Raw genomic sequence first — 17618 nt, 5'->3', positions numbered from 1 at the left:
GAAAGTTAAAGGATAGAAAAGGGAATTCCAAACTCAGTGAGAAAACTCAAATAGTAACCAAGAGAGCAGGAGTGTCTATACCAATATCAGACAAAATAGACTTTGAATTTAAAATGGATCAAAGAGTTAAATATAAGAGCTAAACTATACAAATTTCTGAAGAAAAAAAGGGATAAATCTTCATAGTCTTGGATTTGGCAATGAACTCTTAAATATGATAGCAAAGGCACAGACAACAAAAGGAAAATGAAATTGGACTTTATCAAAATTAAAATCCTTTGTGTTTCAAAGAACACCATCAAGAAAGACATAATACAACCTTCAGAATGAAGGAAAATGTTTGCAAGTCATATATCTGATAAAGCCTAGTATTCAGAATATGTAAAGAACACTGGCAACTCAACAATAAAATGTCAAATAACCAAATTTTAAAAATGAGAAAAAGAATCTGCACAGATACTGCTCCAAAGAAGCAAACTGAAACCACAGTGAGACACCACTTCATACCCACTATTGTGCCATATAATTTTTTTAAAAACAAGCGTTGGCAATGATGTGGGGAAATTGGCACTTTCAATCATTGCTGGTGCAAATACGAAAAAGAAAATAGTTTGGCCGTTCCTCAAAAAGTTCAACACAGAGATACAATATGGCCCAGGAACTCCACTCCCAGGTATATGTCCAGGAGAAATAAAAAACATATGTTCACACAAAAACTTGTACATGAGTGTTATATTGTCGTATCATTATTCATAATAGCCAAAGAGTGGAAACAACCCAACTATTCGCCAACTGAGGAATGGAAAAATAAAATGTGTTATATCCATACAATGAATATTATTCAGCCATTAAAAGGGTGAAGGACAGATACATGCTACAACCTGGATGCACCTTGAATACATTTTGCTTACTGCAAAAGTCAGACACAGAAGTCCGCACATTGTGTGGTTCTATTCATATGAAAGGTCCAGCATAGGAAAATCAATAGAGACAGAAAGACCCAGGGCTGGGGTGAAAGGGGTGGACAGAATGAGAATGACTGATACTAGGTATGAGGTTTCTCTTGGGGATGATGAAAATGTACTGGAATTAGAGATGTTGATTGCAATACCTGAGCACACTAAAAGCAGCTGAATCACACAGTTAAAAAAAATGTGAATTATATCTCAATCAAAAGATAATATGACAACATTTTTATAGTCATTACTCTTGATCAGTTTCAGGATGGAATTCTCACAGTGATTTCAATGGAGTGGCTTGTATGGGATGATATTTGAGGCTCAACCCTTTGGGACTAGATGTTCATTTTGAGCTGTTGAATGACGGTGAGGGCCAGCCAGTATATTTTCTTCACGGAGGATCAATCCCCATATGGTATCCTTGGTTTGAATCCTTGTCTTTTTCTCTTCATATTCCTGAAACAAGCTCCTAGGAAATACATTCACAATAGTGAGAGGTGTTGACATCTTCCTGGCAAAAGTCTTATTCACAGGTGAAACTTCAGATCTCCTTATTACTAGCTGCCCGGGGAGTCCCCTGAATCAAAGTAGGGCTTATGAAGATGGACCTTGCATTTTAGCGTGCACTTAAAATACCCAACAGGCTGATCACATGGGGAAAATAACTTTATTTACATGAGACAAGTACAAAGTCAGCACAACACAATGAGGGAGAGTATGGGTGCTGGTGCCTGATGGCCTGAAATCAAATCCTATTCGAACGCCATGTGTACCTGGGAAGGTTAGTTACTTAGCTCTTCTGTTTCTCAGTTCCCTGGCCAGGGATATGGAAATATTAGTAGGACCTGCTTATTCGTATTATGTTCTGAGGCTAAAAATTAGTAAATACAAAGCCTGAAGAAAAATGATGGGTACTTCATAAGTGCTACCTACATAAATGTTCAAGTATTAAATGCCTGGAAGAATAAGTAGGTTGTCTCCAGAAAGGGCACCTAGGAGGCTACAAATAGGAGGATAGAGCCTACTTTTTCACATTGATGACACGAGTAAGAAGTTTTAGAGCTCATGGAAAGAATATTATTTCTTGTGATGCACTGTGGGGTGGGCAGAGTAGGGGCTGTGACCCATATTTTATGGTTCAGGGCACTGAAATTTAGACAGATTGAGTAACTTGTCTAGCGTCACAACACTGATGAGTGATGGGTCTGAGGCAGGGGAGGGACAGAGATTCCGGAACACATGGACATGAGATCATACCCTGGATACACAAACCAAGAGCTCTCCTCACTCCCTTTCCCACATCCTCCTGCCCCAAGAATGCTGCAGGGAGACAGCTGGTACTCGGAGGAGGTGCCTGGCCCAAGAGAATGGCTCAAACCTGGACCCACCTCCTGGCTCTACGTTTCAATCCCTGACCCCAAATACAGTGTCTTTCCCCAAAATGCAGACCCCCTGATGGACCAGGGTATCCAAATATGTGTGCATCTCCCCTCCCTTCCCCCTCAGCGCTTGATTCTAGCAGCTGATTTGCAGTGAGACTTCCTGGTGGTCAGGTGACCACCCTGAATGACCAGTAGTCTACTTGACTCCCTAACTGACTCAAAACCCAGGACATTCCAAACCAACTGCCCACATGACAGTTGCACAGAGAATTAGCATCATCTTCAACTGATCAAACCCGGATGATGAGCAGTTAATATTCATTAGCTGGGAACAGGGTCTACTGGGCTGGTGTTTTGGTGCCTTAACACATGAAGGTTACAGGCCCCCAGGGTCTCACTGACTAGAAACTGACCAATCGTCTGAGCAGCTTGGACTAAGGCCTGGCTAAGAGCGGGCAGTGGCTGCACGGGCTCTGAGTGGGCACCTTCCCTGCCCAATCCTCCCTCAGCCAGATCCAGGCTCTGCTGTACAAACTACAGCCATTGCTCCTGAATCTACTTGCTGGTATTAGTTCCACAGTACCTTCAATGGAGTGGTCAGTGGGGGTGCTATTTGGGTCCCTACCCTGTTGTTTGGCCAGATGCTGATTCTGATGTGCCTGAACCACCGCTGTGGATGGCCAGCAGATTATCTTGATCACAGATGATATTCTTGTGCATCCTGTGTTTGATTCCTTTATAATCTTCCTTTTCTTCTTGGTACCCGAGTCATGATCCTGGAAAACACAACAAAAACTGAGAGAACTATTGATATGTTGCTGGGAGAAGACCATGCAGAGGTGTCAATTCATTCCCAGGTCACACGTCTGTTCTCTTTGTTCACCAGCCTCCTAGGGGAGTCTAGGGGAGTCACGTGAATCGAAGCTGGGCTGAGAAGAGGGTGTTGCAATGTGGTGTGCACTTAAAATAGCCAGCAGGCTGACTGCACGGGACATGACTTTATTTAGTGAGATAATATAGAAAGGGAGCACAGCACAGTGACCGACAGAGTGGGAGCTGGTGCCTGATGGTCTGGATTCAAATCATACCAGAAGCCACATGAACCTGGGAAAGTTATGCAGACCCTCTGTCCTCAGTTCCTTGTTCTGTGATAGTGGAAATGTTAATAGGGTCCACTTATTAGTATTACATGATGAAGCTTAATACAGCAAATCAGGTAGACCCTGATGAAAAATGATGGTTACTTCATAAGTGCTACCTAAGTGTTCAAATATTAAATGTCTGGAAGAATAAGCAAGAAATGTGGTAGTGCTGCCTCCAGAGAGGGGACCTGGATGCCACAGGGCAGGGGAGTGGGGAAGGTTATGGGTGTGATGCTTTAGAGCTTGTGAAGAATATCTGTCATCATCTCCTGTGATCCCCACATCAGCCCCGTGGGGAACTCATGGCAGGTGCTGTGAACCATATTTTATGGTACATGGCACTAAAATGTTGAGATTTTAAGTGACTTTCCCGGAGTCGCAAAGCTGATGACAGATGGATGTGGGACAGGAATGTAGTTGGTTCCCTGGGACAGAAATCCCTGAACCCCTGAATCCTCTAGATGGTGCTCTGGACTCCTGAGCCCAGGGCTCCCCTCCCTCCATCCCCCCAAGCCTCCTGCCTGCCCCATGGTTGCTCCAAGGACAGGAGGGGTCTGAGCCAACAGGAGGGCCCAAGCCTGACCCACTGCCTCCCTTACATGTTGATCCCTGACCCCACAGCTCTTAAATATCCCTGAAAGAAGGTCCCTTGAAGGATCAGGGGGTCCCATCTACGTCCCTCCTCCCTCAGCGTCTTCACACACTGGGTGAGCCTCCTGGTGGTCTGACCAGTGGTCGGCTTGTCTCCACGTGGCTCAGAGCCCTGGTCTCTCCAAGCCAGTTGCCCACATGGCACGTCTCTAACAAATTAGCTTGGTCTTCAACAACCAGCCCTGGATGCACAGTTAGTGCTGATTAATCAGGACAGTGGCCTGCTGGGCTGTGCTTGGTGGTTTAGTGGGTGAAGCTGGCGTGCCCCACTGTCGCCTGACTATTGATGTGAGCAACTGTCTGAGTAGCCTGGGCTACGGCCTGGCTGGGGAGGGGCCGTGGCCGCACTGGCTCTGAGGGCGCACCTTCCCTGCTCATCCTTCCTCATCAAAATCCAGCCCCTACAAACTCATCCATCCCTAGACCCTGCAGTGGCACAGGAGAGAGGCCCATGCCCTTCTAGAGGGACCCCTCCATAGCCACAGCCTAGAGACCCCATCCCAGGACTGTCTCTGAGGATGACCCAGGCCCTCCTAATCTCTGTCACCAAATGTTCATTCCACTAACCCGATGGCATTGTCCCTTCTCTCCACATTCCCAGGCAGCGCCCAAACACCCAGTGATCCTGTCCACATCAACCACTGGAAATACCGCCACGAAATCCCAGTTTCCTTCCTTTCTGAAAACCTCTAGGTTTAGACTGCTAATATTTGCTTTTGGATTTTGACATCGACATTCAGAAGTGTTTAGCCTGGAATTTCTCCTGTCCTGTAATATCTACTGCTGGTATGACATCAGTATTCTCCTGGTCCGATGAAAGCAGTGTGGGTGTGTTCCCTCTGTATCTGTTCTCTGGAAGAGTGTGTAGGAGACAGGCATCGTTTCTGTCTTAAATGTTTGGTAGAAATCAGAGGAAGCCACCTGGCCCTGAAGTTTGTTTTGTGGGGAAATTTTTTTGGCATCTCTTTCTAATTGAAGTTTACTTGGTGTATTGTACAGGGCACAGATCTTAAGCATAGAGCTTTATGGTTTCTTGTAAATATAAACACATCTGTTACCAACACCCAGTTCAATATACAGGACGTCCCCAGCACCCTGGCCGCCCCCTGTCGAAGGGGAGAAGAATAAGTGCTAACTTATTCGGTTATAAGAATGAAGTCAGTTACTCCATGTATATTCCAAGTGCAGTGATTTACACACAAATAACTCAAAATGAGTGTGGCAGCACAATGAGAAAGTAGTGGAGGGTGCTGGAGGGCTGGGAGAATCCAGTCCCTTTGGGATTTCCGCTGTGGAGGTGGGGCCAGAGTAAGGAAGCTGAGAGGAGCTTCTCTGAAGCATCTGGGCTTTTACAGAGGGAAGAACTACTGCTCCCCAGAGTGCAGCGCCCATTGTAATTCACTGAGCCCTCCCTTTGCGGAGGGTGCTTTTCTATACTTGTGTGTTATTTTACATAGAAATGTTTAAAAAAAAAAAGAGGAGATCAATTTTGTTTGATGTAACAGCCTTTCACTGTTAAAAGTAAGACATATATCTAAAATTATGCTAAATCTGTACAGCTCCGACAGGAAGTAACCGGCACTCACTACCTGACTCAGGAGCGGAGGCGGAGCAGAGAGGCGGCCCTCCTTCCTTGGCCTCGTGTCTCATTTAAGCTGCCAGACGCTGCACAAGCTCCATCCCCTCTGAGTCTCAGGCTGAGGCCTCCAGGTCACAGTCTTCACAGGAGTCAGACGAGAACCTGCCACACAAAGGCAGGGACTGGAGTCAGTGGGGAGGTGGGCTCCCTGGGGTCGGTGTGTGGGACCCAGGGGGCTACTCAGACCCTGCAAGTGACTTTGGGCCCTGACATCCCCAGGGCTCACATCCCCAGGGCACTGGGGCCTGTTTGCTGCTCTTTGCCAAGTGTGTTCTGGTAGCAGAGAGACCTGTCCTACAGGGGCGATTTAACCTGGGCATTTGGCCGGGCGGCGTTCGAGCGACTGGTCCCCTGAACAGTGAAAGTGATGCAGAGGAAAGGGGAGGCACTGGGGCTCCAGGTTGAAAAGTGTGGGTCCCTCCCACCTGGGCGCTGTGAGGAGTGGGAGGTCTGATGACACAGGTGGGAGTAGTGACCCTGTCCCTCCAGCCCACACGCAACACGGCCCATCATGAGACCAGCACAGTGGAAGTGGGCAGAGAACCGCAATGTTCCCTTTTCCCCTAATAATCGTTTTTCTTTCTTTAACACCCCAGCCAAACTTGCCTGTGCTTTTTAATTTAAAAATATCCTGATGCTGTGGTCACAGAATCATAAATTCTATAGCTTTGCTGTATCCCAACATGAAAAGTTTGTAGAAGACACTGCTTTTCAGCATGTAATAAAACCAGATGTATTTGTTATCTAATTTTAAGGTCATAATTAATTTGGAATCCTGGCCCTTTAACTCATCCTAAATTAGCATTGCTTTGAATTGCCTTCATTTTGTGTGTGTGTTGTATTCAATTTTTACACATCTATGAAAAATCTATAGAACCTCAGGTTGAGAAATGGTGCCATGAGGTGACCCAGGCCCTTCAGTGGGGCTCCACAGAGGCTGAGGGGTCCCCAGGGGTTGGGCAAATCCCAGCCAGGTGTGGATCCTGCAGTGTCCCCTACCGGATGACAGGGCTACTGTGTGCCCACAGGGATGCAGCAGCGCTGGGCCAGGTGAGCTGTCTGCTTGCATGAGAAGAAGCCCCGGTTCCTCTGTCCTCCTCACCCTTTCCCCAGGACGCCTGAACTGGGGGGTACCAGGGCCACTCCAGATATCTCACTACACCTGGTGATTAACTGGGGATGTTGTCTGCTGACCTTGGCGGGTTGGGAGGGCAAGGCTGGGTCCTGCAGAGGGAGATGTTGAACCTCACCAGGGACACTCTTTACAAAGAACACAATGTGAACAACACCTCCAGGAGTGATGTATGTGATGACTCCACAGACACCTTCGGCCCCCCATCTAAACATAAGAGCCTGGCATCTTCAGGGATTCTATGGAACGGGGACTGTTCCCTGGCGAGATGCACTCAGGTCATCCTCCAGTTGCCTGCGCAGATTACCACCATTCTCTTCTCTCCACCTTTTTGTTCACATGCAGTGGTGAGCACCTCTGTGCTCTTCTCTGGCTTTTGGGTTTTCCTGAAGCGCCAAAAAAAAAAAAAAAAAAAAAAAGTCAGGGATGGCAAGAGAAGCACATACACAATTATTTGCCTTCTGCTCTTCCTCCTACCCTCTCCACGCTCACATTTCCTCTTCTTGTTCTTCCTCATCCTTTTACTTCATCCCTTCTCTTGAATCCAGGATGAGAGAATTTCTTTTTTTTTTTTAATTGGATGAGTCAGTCTTCTTTTACTTATTTATTTTTAATGTCTTTATTGGAGTATAATTGCTTTACAATGGTGTGTTAGTTTCTGCCTTATAACAAAGTGAATCACCTATACATATACATACATCCCCATAAGCCCTCCCTCTTTTGTCTCCCTCCCACCCTCCCTATCCCACCCATCCAGGTGGTCACAAAGCACCGAACTGATCTCCCTGTGCTAAGTGGCTGCTTCCCACTAGCTATCTATTTTACGTTTGGTAGTGTATATATGTCCGTGCCACTCTCTTTGTCACAGCTTAACCTTCCCCCTCCCCATATCCTCAAACCCATACCGTTTTTATGCTAAGTTATATTCTACATGTACCTGGAAAAATGTTAAAAAGATTTTTAAAGAACTGCGCATCTATTTTTGCAGCTGATTTGCCTGTTCAAGGCTCGCTAGCACTTTACCCATCTCAGTACTATTTCACTTAGTAAACAAATGCAGTTACCATAATTGCTGCATATGTGTCTGTGTTCCCTTCTAGGTTATATGTTTTTGAAGTTAGAAACTATATTTATATCACAGCCCCTATGTATGGCACAATATCCATTGCTAATTCAGATTGTGTTTTAAGATATGAGACAAAATTTAAGACTTTTATTATAGTCATAAACATCTAGCAAATCAACCAGAAAATAAAAACTAATTTTCAATTGGTTGGCCAAGAACAAAAAAGGGAGGAATATCTAGTGCAAAATCATATCTCTAATAACTACTGTTGGATTTAGAGCACACACATGCTAAACTTATTTTAAAATATCTTCTTATCAAAGATTTGAGGTTGGACCGGAAAAAATTATATCAGAAGTGAAAATAATTATGTGGTCTGACCAGCGTGGGTCACAGAAAGTAAGGGTATACTATATATAAAGTAGATAAACTACGAGGTCCTGCTGTATAGCACAGGCAACTATATTCAATACCTTGTAATAACCTATAAAGGAAAAGGGTCTGAAAAAGGAATATATATATATCTGAATCACTTAGCTGTACACCTGAAACACAACATTGTCAATCAACTAGTCTTCAAGGGAAACAAAACAAAACAAAGTAAGTGTAAAGGGAAGTATAGTTTTATAAATTCACCTCTGATATCCAATGGACCAACTGAAAGAAAACAGAAAGTACAACTTTCTAGGAGACAGGACATGGCCAGCAAACCAGGCCGTTACCCTCGGTAACGGTCATACCTGCCAAAAAATATACAGACAAGCCTGCATTCAGGAATACATAGGAATTCTTCATTTATCTGGCATTGTTAGGCAATGAGGTATTGCATGTTAGGAGAAGTATTTTTAAAATGACAAAATGAAGAGGAGTTGTTTTAACCTTCACTCGGTAATTTTTTTCTAAAATTAAGAAATGTATCCACTGGTGTATTTAATGTTTCTGTGATAACTCGGGGTCATCAGTTCAATCAACGTTTGCATGAATAATGCAAATGGAAACAAGACAGGCATGCTTACTTACTGAAACTGAAAATGACATGGCACTGGCTGGAATAACTGATGAGAGAGCACGAAAAAAGCAAAAATGAAAACAAACCGTGATCAAGAAACAATCAGTCAAGTTCTGACTTTCTGTACTTAGTTTCAAAATGAGATACCACAAATCCCAGCGAGAGAGTCCAGCATCATCAGCTGTCTTTCTCCTTTGTTTCCACCTTCCTTTCCTTCTCCTTCTATCCTAGACTGTTCCAGGCAGTGCTTATGGCTGCTTGCAAGAGAAATTCTAATACTTGCTTTCTCTCACACAAACTTCACAATATGTCCATGTGATAACTAGTGTGGAGGTAAAAGACAATTCATCACAGAGACATCTCCTATGAAAATAAAATTAGAAACTAGCTTTTAAACATGCAGAGAGAAGGGCGTGGAGTCAGGCACTAATTTCCTTGCGAATTCCTCTCCATTTCTAAGAGACGTTCTTCTTTACCAAGATCCCTTTTTATTGGTGTGCTGTTCCAGACTGCTCCACTCCGCCCATCCTCATTCTGTAAAATACATTCACACTCTTTTGTGACCCTACTTATCTGCCCATTAAATAATCAATCATAGAACTGTCGGAATTATTTACAGAGTGAAATTAAAATGCTGGAGTCACTTGGAGGGTTTAAGCAACTCCACCAGAAAATACTGGGCATGGATTTAAAAGAGGCTGCGTGGGACTTGCTCTTGTCCAAGTTCTTTCTCAAGAAGTATCTGAAATAAGCCTAAATTCAGAGTTAATCAGACTGGCCTGCTTTCTCAGGTGGACTGGAACTCATTGCTCTTTCCCCTCAACTCCCTGATGTCAGCGGCACTTTCCGGAGAGGAGGTGGACTTCTCTGCCTACTGCAGAAGCTCAGTTCCCCCCGGGCCCACTCCGTGTCTGAATCCCACACTTGAGGCCACATGCCAGCCTTCCCAGAACATTCGTGGTCTCATTTCAGTTTTTGACCTGCTCAGATTGAGTCCCTCTAGACTCTTCCTCAGCTTGAAACCTGATCTTCCACCACTTTCCCTGACCTCCATGGTAACCTGCCTACTTTAGGCCTCAGGTGCTTTAGCTATAAATTGATATAGTTGCCCTTAATTCTAAAGTCTTCTTTCTAAAGCTCTACAATGTGGTGGCTCCTTGAAAATGTTTCTCTTTGCTGGTTGTAATTTTGTACAGAATTAAAAGCACAGCTACTCTAAAAGACAGTAAGTTGCATTGGATAAGGAAAGTGTGCTCTTGTAGTTAGATTAACAGGGATGGAAGACGACTTAGTATGTTTTAAGATACTCATGATCCATTCTCGTGAGAGTCGGGGGAAGAAGGGGAAGAGAGTTAATAAAATACCAAATGTTTGTGACAAATTAAGTTCAAGATGTAGCTGATAAGTTACTACTTGAATAAGCAACACAAATCCAATTCAAGTTTTGCTTTATTTTTCTAAGAAGGATCCCAGTGAACTGAGTCCCATGTTCAGTAACTCCACGTTCAATGGCTTAGTCTTTAAAAACTGTTATGTTGCTGGAAGAAGAAATATTGCCCACCATTCCTAACTGATGTTTAGCTATCACGCACATTTGAAATAAATTTATTACTTTGCCTGATCTCAGGGTAATACATTCCAAAGGGGCAAAGAACACACGAAAAGTTATGGAGTCTCCATCTTCTACACTAAAGTGTGCAATAAATTACATATTATTTGGCCGTTAAGTTCACAAGCCATAGAAACCATTCCATTTGCAATGTATACAGTGGTAATCAGCAGGTAATGAGAATGATATAAAACCAAACAGACCGTGTATGATGGCACTGCTGCCAATAAAGCAATCATTAAATGCATTCATATGCATCTACGATAGGTAAGCTCTTTGAGGGCAATTGCTATGAATTCTACATACCTGTCAGGATACTATATATAGCCCACTTTCTATGGCCTTTATTCAAAGACGCTGAGAAAGGGTTACTCTGGGTAAATTCAGACCTTTTCTCAATATAGAATTTGGTCAACATGCATTCTGAACAGCAAAATTTCACAGTATTTTCCTACACTAAGTGCCACCTCAGCAAATGCAGGATTAAGTATAATGGATTATAAGAAGTGAGAAAGGAAAGATGGAAGAAAAGAAGGAAGGTAGGAAAACGGTGGGTATGGAGTACTTCAACATTTATGTAAAGAGTGGAACTAAAACTAACCTGAGGTTACCCTGAATTATTAGCATACGCTATAGAAACTTAAATGAAAAAATAAAAAAAACCCAGCAAGGGAAAGCCAAAGATTCTCTGTTTTTTCACTTTACTGCATATACACGTCCATCTTAAACAATCTATATGCTTATATCCAATAAGAGAGCATTGTTTTGCAAGGCTATTTGGCTTCTATCAGCATGTAAAGGTCGGACAACTCAACTTTAGCAGAGTCAGCCTTCAGGTGAATAATTGCTTCTTTCAGGTTGTGAACATTTGAATTTTCCAGAAATGTTTCCCAAAAAATGAAAACTAAAAGAGTCCTAGGACAGCGTCCTTTAGAAGTTTTATAGTACCAAGGTTTTTGGAAGAAGAGTATTCTTGTCAATTATCAACACAATGATTCCAAGCAGGTCAATTTTTGCTGAGAATATTATATAACAGAACCCACTTCACCTCCATTATACTGACAATGATCTTCCTTACTTCAACCTTGTGCTGCTTAGTAAAGTTGAAAATACGGAGCCAAGAACAGACAGTGACAATGCCAGAGACTCAGATGTACCTATAAGTGCCTTCAGACAACATCAGCCACCCAGGCTAAAGTCCTGGTTTAAAACATCCCAACATGAATGAATCTCAAAAACTATATGCTGAGCAAGTGAAGCCAGATCAAAAGGGCACCTACTGTATTATTCAACTTACATGAAATTCTAAACTGGGCAAAAGTCATCTCTAAAGATAAAAAACAGATCCGTGGTTGCCTTGGGGTGGGAGATGGGGATACTTTTGCAAAAGCCTAGGAGGAAACTTTCTAGGGTTTTAGAATTGTTATCTATCTTTATGGGGGTGGTAGTTATACAAATGTATACATTAATTAAAAGTCACTGAACTATTGACTAAAAATGTCTGCATTTTATTGTATGTAAATGATACCTTAATAAGGTTGATTACAAAATGAACCAAAAACAAAACAAAGCAGAAGAGAAACCTCTCAAGACTTCAAAGGAAATACACTGTTTTCTTCCAGGGTACCAGATTGGAAATGAGGCATTGGTCTGTTCTACCCTCAGCTTATCCCTAGGGTTATCTAGTCTATTTTAAAGCACTAGAGTCCCCTATCAGGAAAACTCACCCCATGTTTAATTACTTTGATTTCTTCTCTGCCTCTTCTCCCAACACACTGAAGTCATTCACGGAAGAAAAACCAGCTTTTTCCAACTTTGCATCATGACACATTCTTTCCAAAGCTATTAGTTATAGAATAAAATTTGGGTACACTTTGTAAAAAATCTAGCTTTTTGAGCCTTACAAATCTTAACAGTTAACCTATTGCCTCCACTGGAATTTGGAAAAAAATTATTTTGAAAAGGAATAGCTGAGACTTGACATTTTTTGGTGTGTGATTTTCTCTTCCCCTAAGAGAGAAGTGAGTAGGAATGAGAAACACATACATAAAGAAAAAAAATTATCTTGCTGCCTTTGCATGGTTATAATTTATAGGAGGCCCTTTTCAACAATAATCTATTATCAGAATCAATAAAATATAATCTCCATGAAGGCCAGGCCAGGATACTTGTCTCTTTTTCAGCAGATTGCAATACAAACCACATTCATGGATATGCTTCTTGATGATCTTTGTAATACTGTAACAGTTGACCATTTCCTCATGCCTCTTCACCTTAACTTCAACCTGGATTTTCACTAATGACTTCACATTTCCTTCTCTAACACTTGGTTGTGGGCCTCTTTTCCAACTCCAACTCCAACTCGCATTTCACTCTGGAACCAAAGGAAGACTCACACCTTCCTGCTACAGTTGCAGATTATATAGACTAGAAAAAGGAAGGTTGCCAGATGGTGGTTTACATTATCTACAGACTGGCTCGGCTCAAGGTTAACTTCCCTGGGAGAAAACCCATAAACCCAGAAGCATCAAAAATAACCTGCATGTGCAGGGGGGAGACAGCTTTGCTTGTCTCATTTTACATTCTTTCTGATTTCTGGGCCCTGGTGATTTATCTCCCATGGAATGGAACAAGGAGGGGAACAAGTAGGGACAGTCCCTTCGAGCTAAGAGAAACACTCCGGGAGGTTTTGAATCGGACTTGGTTTTTTGTTAGCCAAGTTACAGGAGAATTTTCAAAGTGGGGGAAAGGGAAGAAGGAAGCGGACCAGGAAAAGAATTTAAGCCATCATCTATAAACCAACAAAGCACTGATAGTTCCAAACATTATGTCACAAACTAAAATGACTGATGTAGGCTCAAGTGGTTTATAAAACCTATAAAAAGACTACAGCAGCAAAGTCCCCATTTATCTGTAGAGTTCAGAAACTAAAACAAGGAATATTTTAGCTTAAAACCTTATCTCAAGAGAATCATATACACTTCACATGAATAAAAATACCTGAAACCAAACATTTTTAAAAGCTCCAATACCCAAAATATAAAGAAAAATATTAATCCAGAAGACTCAATCAATCCATGATAATCACAAAACGGCTGGGCAATCTCTATCTCCCTTCCACACTAACCATCCATCCCATGGAAGACCAAGGGAGATCAGACCTTCCAGACTTACCTTCCAGACCTTCCAGACACCTGGATGCTGCAAAATTCTATGGAGACTCCTTGTGGAGCAGCAGTTTCCCATCTCTTGTGTCTCTCCCTATCGTGATCATGATCATGCAGGAAGCAAGTCTGGCTGTGCTATCTTATCATTGTCTGTCACCCATCTGCAACATGGTATTGTACAGATAAGGAGAAAGTAGTTGCCTTTCCCCCAGAAGGTTGAGGCTCAGGTACAGGGTAATTCTCCTGTGCACACAGTCATTATTTAGGCCGACTCAGTGACTTCAACAGGCTTAATCATGTGATCAGGTTTGTTGCCAGCTGCGTAATGCTCCCACATCTGTAGATAGAGCCGCTCTAGGTCCATTGTGTATTGTCTGGTGTTGAACAGAGGGCTAGATGTTCTCTGCTTCCAGACTTTGCCACGAATTTTCTTCAGGTATTCTAGATCAGTTCCCAGTTTCACAGCTATGTCTTCATATTCTTGACTATTTTTAGCAATAAGCTCAAGACAGCCTAAACAAGTGAGCTGGGAAGCTGCAACTCGGGAAGCAAGAGTCTCTCCTGGCATAGTCACCATGGGTGTCCCTGACCAAAGGACATCCATCCCTGTGGTGTGTCCATTACAGAGTGGAGTGTCCAAGCAGACATCAGCCAGCTGGCCTCGCCGAACATGTTCCTCTTTAGGAGCAACAGGTGAAAAAATGATACGGTTCTGGGGAAGGCCCATATTTTGTGCGTACTGTTGAATATTAGGTTCTCCTACTGCTGGAAAACGCAACAGCCACAGTACACTATTGGGAACACGCTTCAGAATATTTGCCCACATCTGCAAAGTAGATGGGTCAATTTTATATAACTGATTGAAGTTACAGTACACAATGGCATCTTCCGGTAACCCGTACTGAGAACGTGTGGTTACAATAATGGTACGGGGAACCTCCTCTCCAGTGGCAGCCTTAAGGTTGATCTGGGTAGTTGCCAGTCCATTGCTAAGACTGAATCCATTAATTGTTATCTGAATTTGTCCTCTGTTAATCATTTCAATAACTGCCTCTGCAATAGTATTCATAGGAATGACAGGCATATTAAGAGCTGTATTACTGCTGTCTGCGGTGTCTCCTCCCTCAGGACATTTCATCTTGACAATTTGCACATCTGGGAGACTATCAAGAAATGCTTTGAGGTCGATGCCATTCAGCACAATCCGATTGTCATAAATGTGCCCATTGGACTTAAAATCGATGACTGCTTTCTTCTTCAGGTGAGGGAACATATTGGCATGATCACCAATAAAGAAAGTATGGGGCATATAAGCCAGTTTCTCAGAATACTGCTCAGCAACTTCAGCAGGTGAAGTTTCCTGATCAGTGATGATATAATCCATGAAAAGCACACCACTGGTTCCAGGGTAGCCCAGCCACATTGCCTGAATAGGAGCTGGCCTGAGAGCAAAGAGTTCATTTCGAGCACCCCTGGTATAACCATTCATATTTACAAGGATGTGTATACCATCTTGATGGATGCGATCAGCTGCTTTCCCATTGCATGGAATCTGAGAAAGATCAATGAAATGATGGGCTTCTGCCATCACCTTCGCTCGGAAGTTTGTGCCGTCATCTGGGCTCAGGGCATAACAGAATACCTCAAATTTATCAGGATTGTGCGTGCCTGGAATAGACTGCATAAGATGAGAAGTAGGATGATTCCCAAAGTCAGAACTCACGTATCCTACACGCAGTCGACCATCACTGAGCTTCAAGTCTTTTGGATGTTCATACGGTGGTTTACGAAGGACACTGATCTCATCCAAGGAGAGGTTCCCATGGCTCTCAGCAATAGCCTTCCTGAAGCCATGAGAAAGAGGATACAGCATACTATGATGAGGCTGCACAGAAGGCAACCTATTCTTCTCCAACTGGTCAGCCACAATGCTGACCAACTTCTTCATTCGCTCATCATAGTCTGTCCAATCACAGACAATCTGCAGGCAATGAGCCAAATCACAATAACCGTCAGGAAAGTCAGGTTCAAGCTTCAGAGCAGTGCGATAAGAAGCAATTGCTTCTGGAATATTCCCTGAATCCTTGTGAATGGAAGCCAGATTGCTGTGGGCATCTGCAAATGCAGGGTTAATCTGAATGGCAGGAGTATAACACTGCAAGGCTCCCTGAACATCCTGCATCTCCTTTAGAGTGTTTCCCATATTACAGTAGGCGTCAGCCGAGGTAGGACTGATTCGAACAGCCTCCTTATAATGCATCGGAGCTTCCTGCAGTTTTCCCTGCTGCTCCAATACACTTGCTAAATTTGAATGGGCAACAGCAAACTCTGGGAAGACTTCTAATGCTTTACAATACAAGCGAACTGCCTCTTCAATGTTTCCCTGGTCTCCTTTGATATTGGCTAGAGAGTCTGCATGGGTGGGGCACAGCCGCAGAGCTGTATTATAACAATCTTCTGCTTTGGCAACACGGCCCTTCTCTTCCAGAGCGTTGGCTAGGTTGCAGTAAGCATCACGGAAATGTGGTTGCAATCTAATAGCTCACCAATAGGTGTCTATTGCCAGATCTATCAGGCCTTGCTCGCAGTGTACACAAGCCAGGTTGGCACGTACCACTGCATGATTTGGACTCAAGCTTAGGGCACAAAGGTAAGCTGCCACAGCTCTGTCAAAAATCCGTGCCTCTTTCAAGATATTTCCTAAATTGATATAAGCATCCAGAAAATTGGGGTCAAGGGTGACAGCCTTTTCAAAGTGATGAATTGCAAGCCAAATCTCCCCTTGTGCATTGAAAACACAGCCAAGATTACTCCAAGCTACTGCAAAGTTCGGTTGCGTCTCCATTGCTTTCAAATAACATGCCTTGGCTCCTTCCAAGCGACCCAGGGCTTTGAGCAGGTTCCCCAGGTCACTGCGAACACAGTACAAATCAGGATTGTACTGAACAGCAGAGACGTAAGCTTATACTGCCCCTTCCATGTCACCTGCTGCTACCAAAGCAGCTTCCAGGTTAATATAACCATCGATGAAATCTGGTTTGAGACGTAATGCATGCCGGTAATGCTCAATTGCTTCCTGCAACTGCCCTCTTTCCTTGTACACATTCCCCAAATTCGACTAGGCTTCTGCCAGAAGAGGGTTCTGTTTAATTGCCAGAGTACTAAAGTGGGCAGATCTGTCCAGCCTTCGACACTGGAAGTGTAGAGATGAAAGTAGAAAATAAAAGAATAGGATGTGATTTGTAGTCGATACTACTTTTGCAAAAATTAGAAAATACAAAACAATTCGGTATTTCAAATATATACATATGTTTAAAATAACTATAAAGGTGAGTTGGGAGATTACATATTAAATGGCCCAAATGGTGCTACATAGGGGAAAATAAAGGAAATAAATCTGGCAGAGGAACGTCGGGGCCAAAACCAATCTTAAAAGTATTAGAAAATAGAGTGACCATACACACTGATGATAGAGTGACATGAACTGAGGCATATGGTCCCTTTTGAGTAAATGCCTTAAATACAAACTAAAAAAATAATGTCATAAGATTTACAAGCACTATAAAAATATTTAGCAGTATTGCAGTAGACAGTAGAAATATATAACCTTTCAACTTAAATAAAAACAAGACTGATGAAATATCATCTTTGTTTCCATGTCATCCATGCTAAGGAAGAAATAATAAATCAGCTTTCAAGATAGAATTTTTTACAATGAGAGATACAAAAACAAAGAAAAAGAAACCCTAACTGTTTATCCCATGAAGGGAGAAAAAAACAATTTGAAAAGTCAGAGTAGAACTCTATGAGGATAATATTTAACATCAATTTTTTTTTGTAAAACAGAATTTTAAGCTGGTTT

At 42.8% G+C, this 17618-nt stretch overlaps 1 pseudogene; it reads right to left on the bottom strand.

The window, feature by feature from the left end:
* Positions 1-716: 716 nt before the first annotated feature.
* On the bottom strand, positions 717-17093 carry LOC149749841 (UDP-N-acetylglucosamine--peptide N-acetylglucosaminyltransferase 110 kDa subunit pseudogene; annotated as a pseudogene).
* Positions 17094-17618: the final 525 nt, after the last annotated feature.

This window comes from Delphinapterus leucas, chromosome 3 (genome assembly GCF_059928025.1).
Source record: "Delphinapterus leucas isolate spDelLeu-1000000601 "Yukka" chromosome 3, BTC_Dleu_Yukka2, whole genome shotgun sequence".
Classification (NCBI taxonomy): Eukaryota; Metazoa; Chordata; class Mammalia; order Artiodactyla; family Monodontidae; genus Delphinapterus; species Delphinapterus leucas.
Note: the sequence above shows the minus strand (reverse complement) of the source record. Positions and strands in the feature narration are given on the sequence as shown.